This window comes from Mytilus galloprovincialis, chromosome 13 (assembly GCF_965363235.1).
Source record: "Mytilus galloprovincialis chromosome 13, xbMytGall1.hap1.1, whole genome shotgun sequence".
In the NCBI taxonomy this organism is placed as follows: domain Eukaryota; kingdom Metazoa; phylum Mollusca; class Bivalvia; order Mytilida; family Mytilidae; genus Mytilus; species Mytilus galloprovincialis.
Window position 1 is genome coordinate 46,476,986 of NC_134850.1, and position 8,490 is coordinate 46,485,475.

An 8,490-nucleotide genomic window follows, 5' to 3' on the forward strand; every position below is an offset into this window, starting at 1 on the left:
GTGAACACTGACTAACTCCTAATCTATTAGACTTTTTTTCTGTCACTTTCAGGAGTGTGTCCCTCCCACATAATTGCACATTTCAGTCCACTCTGGGACTATCACACTAACATATCATGTCCCATTGGCCCAGTCTAAGGCAACGGTTTGTATTTTATAATTCTTCTCATTAATCTGGGAATTTTATATCAAGGATGTGTATACGTATAGACTAGTACTATACAAATCCATGAGTATACTGAGTTAGTATTAATATAGTTCTTAAGATTATTATTATTAATTAGAAAGATAAGCATGTGTAATATTCTGCTTTATCATTTTAAAGGTATTATAATTTCCTTGGTATAATCAAGTCCTAGTAACAATATAGATAGGAAGTTTAGCACCTTCGGCCAATCGATTTATTGATCTTCGTCTATAACATTTATAATATCATATAATAATACATAACACCAGATTGTTACGCAATTTTTGTTTATGGCATAGTCCAGTTATCTGATCTGGGTTAATTTAAAGACATGTGTTGGATATTTACGTTACAGAAAAACTGTATTTATGATTATTTGCAGGGACGATCCTGAGGTAGGTTAACCTATATTATTAGTAGAATACTTTATATAAAAAGCCGTGAAAATAAAAATTGTTTTTGAATGTTTCTTTTTAATAATTTCTAGCAGATTAGCTTTTCGATCATAAAGACATATAATCAATTAATAATTCAACACCAAGTTGCATCAGAGACATATATTACTCAGATATAATATAATAATGTTATAAATGTAATTGTATTTTGTCTCTGGTTGTATAAACGCATGACCTTAGTTTAATGAAGATATTTATATAAAAATAATAGCTAGTCAACTTAACCTTGGAGATTATATGATCTGATATAACCTCCGTAATTGATTTAACAGAACATACAATATCCAATATATGTACCTGTATGGATATAATAATGATTATCATAATAATGACATTAGAAACAAAGGTATATTTAAGGATGTACACCTCTGAGGAGCCAAAAATTTCTAGAATTAAACTTTTTTCTTAACCTGATTTTTTTGTTTACAAGACTGTAACAAAATGATTGGTGAAGAAAACATCATATGGCGGTGCACTTCTTTTTTTGCTACGGCCCTTTGAAAATGTCCAATTTTGATGATTTTCTCATTTTTCATCGATTTTTACCTATTTTGGGGCTTTTATCATGAAAAAATCACAGTTCCACAATTAAACTTTTTCTCGTACTTTCTATAAAGATGAAGTGGACCAATCTGAATAAATTTTACTTACAAAAACTACAGGTAGGTGTTAATATAAGAAAGTTTTATCATATTTTGACGCTTTTTTGTGTAAAATTTACCATGCTGTCAATTTTGTATTTTTGTGATTTTTCTCAGTTTTGAAGAACAAAATGCATATTATTTCAATTTTTGTGTTATAAATGAATTTTCCACTTCTATCACATGTTTTGGAAATAATTCAAGAACGAGATTTCAACGAGACTGAACGAGACTGTACAAATTGTAATTTGGATTTGTAAGTCTTTTGTACAAATTACAAAATAAAAAAAGTCAAAACACACATTATAATGTGTACACACCAAATGCATTTTTTTTACAATTTTTAACCCTTTCAAAGTTAAAATGCAAGCATTTGTAATATATGTCATATGACATGTTATTTCTGTTGTTCCGTAGATGACTGAATGATTATGTAATCTACTTTGTATGTAACACCAACATTGATCAAACTTTAGACATATTTAAACATGACATTCATGATTTTAATCATTATATAACATTTATAAGATTATAGATATGAAAGGTTAATCTGTTCCTTAGGCTTAAAAAACATATAACAACAAGTATTTCTGATACTATCAAAAAGTTTCTAAACAAAAAGGGCACAGTCATATATAATAGTCATGCGTAAGTTTATTTGTAAAAATCCATTTTCTTTTTTTTATTAAAACAATAATAAATATATATATTTTTTTCAATTTAAGCTAGAATTTGTGGCAGTAAAAAGGTATGACATCTGTGTCGCATGGAAAAGAAGAGGGGCAGCAATTGTTACTTCTGGAGGCCATATCTCAGAAATCATCTATAAGTAAAATAGAACAGCTAATAAAAGATGGTGCTAGTGTTAATGATGCCACAAAGAACGGTGTTCGTCCATTACATTATGCCGTAGGCATGAAATTCGCTGACTGCGTACGTTTATTATTATCAAAAGGAGCGGATGTTAATCTTGCAGACGACACGGGATTCACCCCTTTGCTCTTATCCGCAAGTCATGGATGTTTCAAAGTAATGAAAGTGCTGATAGATAATGGTGCAATAGTAAATTACTGTGGTGCAGAGGGAAAAGATGTTCCGAAAAGTATACGAGATATGGGGTATCTAACGTATGACCCCCTAAACATGGCCATTGAAAATAATCACGAACAGTGTGTTAAACTTTTACTTGAAAATGGAGCACATGCAAATAAACACTACTATATGGGATACGAAATTAATTTGATGCCATTGCATCACTTGACATGTCTAGAGTTACTGCTAGAACATGGAGCAAATCCGAATTCACTAAGTCGATATGGTACTACACCCCTAATGAAAGCTTGTAAAGAGAATATTCCAAACGCAGTAAGCCTTCTTATAAAATTTGGTGCGAACGTAAATTTAGGATCTGGTACGTCTTTCAATACAAAAACCCCAATTAACATTGCAGTAGAATATAGTGAATTTAACATTGTAAAACAATTACTGGAAAATTGTGCAAAAATGTCAATGCAGACGGGTTGTACATACAGCCCGCTCCATACAGCAGTTCTGGCGGGAAGAACAGATGTATGTGGATTACTATTAGCACATGGTGCAAGCATTGACGGTGTATCAGAAGATGGATTTTCTCCTTTGATGCTTGCCGTTAAATCTCCACGGCTATTTAATAGATTGGAGATAACAAAACTATTGCTTAATTTTGGAGCAAATCTAAATTTCCACCAGAATAATCCAACATATTCAAAGGAATCATCATCTGTTATTGGGGAGTATTTTAAAAACAACTCTCACAATTTAAATAAACATATACTGTGTTTGCTGCTAAGATATGGTGGGAAAATAAATATTCGAACTTGCTTGCCATGTGGCAAGGAAGATCCCTTCGGGGTACTTCCTTATATGACTGACTCGTGTAGTAAAGAAATATTACGCCTACTGACCGCTACAGCTAAGTCTATTGACCGAGAAGCAATCAAGAAAAGTGTTAATTTAACCAAAGACCAACGGGACTATTTGATGTCTCTTACTAAAAGTCCACAGCCGTTGATTAGCGTAGTTCGGAATAGTATTATCGAAATTTGTGGTAGAAAGTTTACAAATAATAATTTTACAGATGACTTTGAAATACCAGCTATTCTAACGAAATATTTAATACGTGTAGATCATGAATGTTGAAGATATATGTCTTAAGTGCACGAATCTGATCATGGGTACATCACTACATGTGACTAAAAATCTGTCAATTTCTATCTGTTCCATATGTTATTACATGTATAACTGTATACGGCAATAAAGATTAGAAACCAAGGAATCTGGTAATACCAAAGATGGGAGAAATAATTCTTCTATGTTTTTTAACATAGTTATCAATTAAAAAATACAATTTGAAATGTTAGTCACCTTTTAAACAACTTTCGAAAATGGTCGTATCTCAGATCTAAATCAACTAGGTTTCTAATGTTCGTCATTAGGCCAAATAAAAAAGTATGTGTGGTTCCAGTTACATCTGAAAAAAAGTTAGGGTAGGTAGGTAGGGATTTTTTTTTTATTTTATGTTTTTTTTTTTTTACATTGGGTCTATGGGAGCAACATTCTGACTTTAACAGTGCTTAATGAAAAATTACAATAAAATCTTTAGGGTAGGCTATTTTTAAGCCGAAAAAGTAGGGACGGTAGGGTTACTGGAACCACACATATATTTTTATTTGGCCTTAGTCTAAATAGTTGTACCTGCATGTTCATGCTAAAAATCCCCCAAAACAACGTGTCTTTATAAAACACAATACATGTATGCAATCAACAAGAGAAAATCGAAGAAAAGAACAAAAGGGACAATGCTGTTATGTTTCATATTCAGACTAGTCTGAATAAAAAAAAAAAAATATAGGAGCATTCAAATGCAGAAAATTGCAGTAATCTGATTTAAAAGTGCTTGCTTTGGTTTATTTCTTATTTATTATGTAATGCATTTGTGGTGTACTCTGTCTAATTAAATGTGCTTAGTTATCACGGTGGGTATGGTTGTCCTGCGAGAGAACGTTCTGTGCTGGTGATTTGGTCCTGTCAGGTGCTGGTGGGTCCTGATTCTGTGCTGGTGGGTTTGTTTACATTGTATCAGGACGGCAATAAAACGACTGTTTTGTTGCTTAATTTTTCTCTAATGCGTCATAAGTACCATGCAAAGTATATTACAACAATATTATATTGCAAAAGTCGTGCAAGTTCCTTAAACGGAATTGTCCTGACGCTGTGCTGGTGATAAGAAAAACGGTCCTGGTTCTGTGCTCCTATGTCCTGGTTCTGTGCCTTTATATTTTAGCTTAAAGTGGCATATATTCAAGATCATTGATACTGTTATTGACTAATTAACTGAACTGTCTGCTTTCTTGAAATTGACATTGTTGTGAATCTGTTTACTGTTATTATGAGAGAAAAATACCCCTATTTTTTATTTTTTTTTTTAAATTAACTGTAATCTTATTTATTGGCCTGTTAATGGAACCCTTCTTGCCCCCTTTTAAGATAAGAAAATATATTTACGATTTTCGGGATTACGATCATTTTGCAAGATCACCAAAATACGTTGTAATTTATACAATACTTATATAAAGTAGATGATGTGGTATGTTTGTTGTCAATGGACAAATTTCCATAAGAAACCAAAGGAAGTATGTGTTAACAACCATACTTCATCGTACGGCCTTCAACAATAACCCATAAAATAAAAATGTAAAAGGCTTTGCATAAAAATGGAGAGCAAAAATATAGAACAAAGGACTTGTTGAGCGTTTGAACCATATGTCTTTAGCAGCTTAAAACACATTTGTGTGTGAACAATTTAGTACTGACTATAAGAATGGCAATAGTATTGCGGGTTTGTTTGTTTGTTTGGTTGGTTTTTTTTGTTTTTTTTTTTGGGGGGGGGGGGGGGCGATAAGTTAGAGCGAGGTTACAGTGAAAGTTTTAAGCTTGGAATAGTTTCTCGTAAGATTTAAAAGTTGTATTTTAAAAGAAAAATGTGCCTTATAGCTATTAAGAATCACTTGCTGTATCTGTAAAATTTTTTCAACATAATTTTTTGTCTGAACGGTTATCAGGTTTTTTTTCGAAAGTTCGATAGAACACTAAAAAAAATCACTATTTTATGAAAGGGCAGACTAGAATATGTCAGAGAATGAAGACGAGATAACCTGTGTACAGAGATTTTTGTTATGTTTAGCATGGGATCAACACAAGGGTACATTATCCTTAAAGATCTATTTAAAAGTATTTGAAACTACCGTTTGCTTTGTTAATTGTGCCTGATCGTCCTGAATATGCATGAAATATTTGCCACTGGACGTTAAGCAACCAACAATCAATCAATCAATTAATTGTGCCTGTAATTTCAAATATTTAAAATATCTCGTAGATTCATACTACCAATTAAGTATAAAACAAGTATATAAGTTTAAAAAAGAAATTCTTAGATTAAACACCTACATTTAACTTTAAAAGGTCATAACAGTTTAAAACAATACAAATCTACACACACAAAAAACCTTCAACTGGTTATGAACCCGAATCTCTATATAAGATCATATAGAAGCTCACCTGTGTCGAGGGGTCGTGTGAGGTTCATGTATTGTCTTGGCGTCCGCAATTACAAAAAGATCTGTTCTGAAATGACTTGACTAAATGTTACCAAATGATTTTTCAAGAGTGAATCTAGGAAAAACAATATTCATCAACAAACATGACCACTGTCTGTTAAAATGTATTCGAGTTTTTAGTTACAGCCAATTCCATTGAGTATGTAGGCAAAGGTAATATCTTTGGTTAGCTTGCTTGTTAGCTAAACCGTGAAGTCATTGTTAGGTAAGGTATACTACCCTCCTTTCAAAGTAGCCTGGTTCTACATACAGAAAGATATGTCATTTGTCCGACTAGTCTACTCTTAAAGTTTACATAACCTAACAATGACTTTTCTGTTCAGCAAGCAAGATAACCAAAGATATTTCCTTTGTCTACACACTCATTGAAATCGGCTTTAATGTTGCATAAGTTCAAGCAATTAGGGCAAAACTTACCGAGTAAAAAAAATCAAAAGGCCAATGTCTATCTACCTGGCAAATTTAAGAAAATTCAGATCAGATAACGAAACTGGGTCCAGCAACATTTATAAGCAATTTAAGATTTTGACCCTCACAGTTTCCATTCCCCACAAAAATTCTCGTTACAACGAATCATTTTAAATACAAAAATACCAGTTGCAGCCTTTTGTTTATCTATTTATATATGTATACGGATAAAGCTATGAAAGGCAGCAGGGTCACCAGGGTGAGGAGTCCATGTCATCTGAAATAAATGCTAAGCATAGATCTAGAAATCGACAGATAATCATGACATTAAAAAACGCTCTTCTTTTCGACTTTTTTCGAACAAATTGACACATAAAATTAATTATATAGTATTGTGGAATTTTTAACTTGTGTTCAATTCATTGGTTACACCTTTTACTAGGATAACAATCCTGTCAAGCATGAGCTGGGAAAAATATTTCAGAAAAGAAGATGGAAATGTAAAAGTTTCCGTGCGTCAGGTGCAACAGCATACGAACAGCTAACATTCCTCGTCAGGGTGAAAGCTAAAAAGTCCACGAAAATTTGATTTAAAGCCTTTATTCGTTCCAACAAAGTTATTGAGATTTTGTTGAGGATTTAACCATCTACGACTACAAGAATATTTTTTTTAGAATTTACAGCTCTTCTATAAATATATGCAAAGCAAACCATTGATCAAATGGCTTTCTATGATTGTTTGGATGTTTGTAAACGACAGGTAAGTAATCTGTTTACTATATACTAGAATTTGTTTGGACAATAAACATTAACTTCAATTCCTGTCAGTTTGTATTTGACCAATCAAATCCCAGTATGTATTGAAACTCCGCCTACCTATTGTTTGAAAACATCCAAGCAAACATAGCAAGCAAGTCAATCAAAGTTTTTTTTTTGCATGCTTTTATAGAAGAGCTGTACTATATAATGCAAAGAAGCGTTGTTAGCACAAGATTCACTGCACACTTTTAAAGTTCTGCTTCATCAAACATTAAAATGTGAACTTAAGTTTTGAGACTTTTTTAATCGACACGATTGGAATTTTTGTATATGAGAACATGGTTTATCTATTAGTTGAAAATGCGGATTTGAACAAACTTTCAGTACCTGCGAGCATTCGTTGTTCAATAATGTGCGTCTTTGTATTATTATTTTATGTGATAAATTGTTGTGTTGGTACACCACTGTAACAATGAAGGAGGAAATAAGGAGGGTTGGTTGGGTGGAAAAAGGGGGGGGGGGGGTATACAGAGCGCTATAACAAACATGTCTATGCGGCATGGGCTTTGATCATTGTTGAAGCATCAATGTAAGAGGCATTTAATATCTTAATAAAACTATTCTTATTTTAGATACTATATATTGTTATCTGATATTGGACGAAAGATGTTGCCCTTTTATGTAATTATGTAATAAAAGTTACGATCATTTAAAACCCAAATTAAACAGCCAAATGGATGCACAAGAGCTAAAATATGAGTCATAGATCCTATTGACAACAATTATCTGCCCAATTTTATTGATTTTGTAACATTTGTTTCAAATATGACCAACTTCTTATCCAAAATCACCAGCACCGTATCAGGACCCACCAGCACAATGACAGGACCCACCAGCACAGTATCAGGACATGAATAAATTGAGAAAATGCCAAATTTTAATTAATTGCAATGTTTTTTTCACAAAATAGTTTTGTCGTGTGGATTGCGATATAGAAAGCGGACTCTATGAGCATTTTTGTTTTATTTTTTCAGTTCTAGATTTTCTGAAAATGAGCATTTTTGTGTTACGCTTACTGAAACAGTTTAGAGGGTAAACTTTTTAATGGTTTACATATGAACCCATAAGAAACAAAATTGAAAAATCTCAACTGTTTTCTTCCATTTTTTATGAGTGAAAACGTAAATAACCATCATTTTCGTCTTTGTTTACATTTTTTCATTGATCACCAGCACCCGTCAGGACCGAATCACCAGCACAGAACGTTCTCTCGCAGGACAACCATACCCACCGTGGTTATAGTCATTGAACAATTAAATCGATATTAAGTGTGGCGTCCATCTTCTCTAAACTTTATATACGAAGATTTGTTTACACAAAAAGAA

The 8,490-nt window shown here is 32.6% G+C and overlaps 1 long non-coding RNA gene across 1 annotated transcript; it reads left to right on the forward strand.

Moving 5' to 3' along the window:
- The first annotated feature begins 474 nt into the window (after positions 1-474).
- On the forward strand, positions 475-4,293 carry LOC143056107 (uncharacterized). The gene is made up of 3 exons (XR_012972244.1): positions 475-582; positions 2,009-3,757; positions 4,002-4,293. It is a non-coding gene; the product is annotated as an uncharacterized LOC143056107 (long non-coding RNA).
- The last annotated feature ends 4,197 nt before the right edge of the window (positions 4,294-8,490 follow it).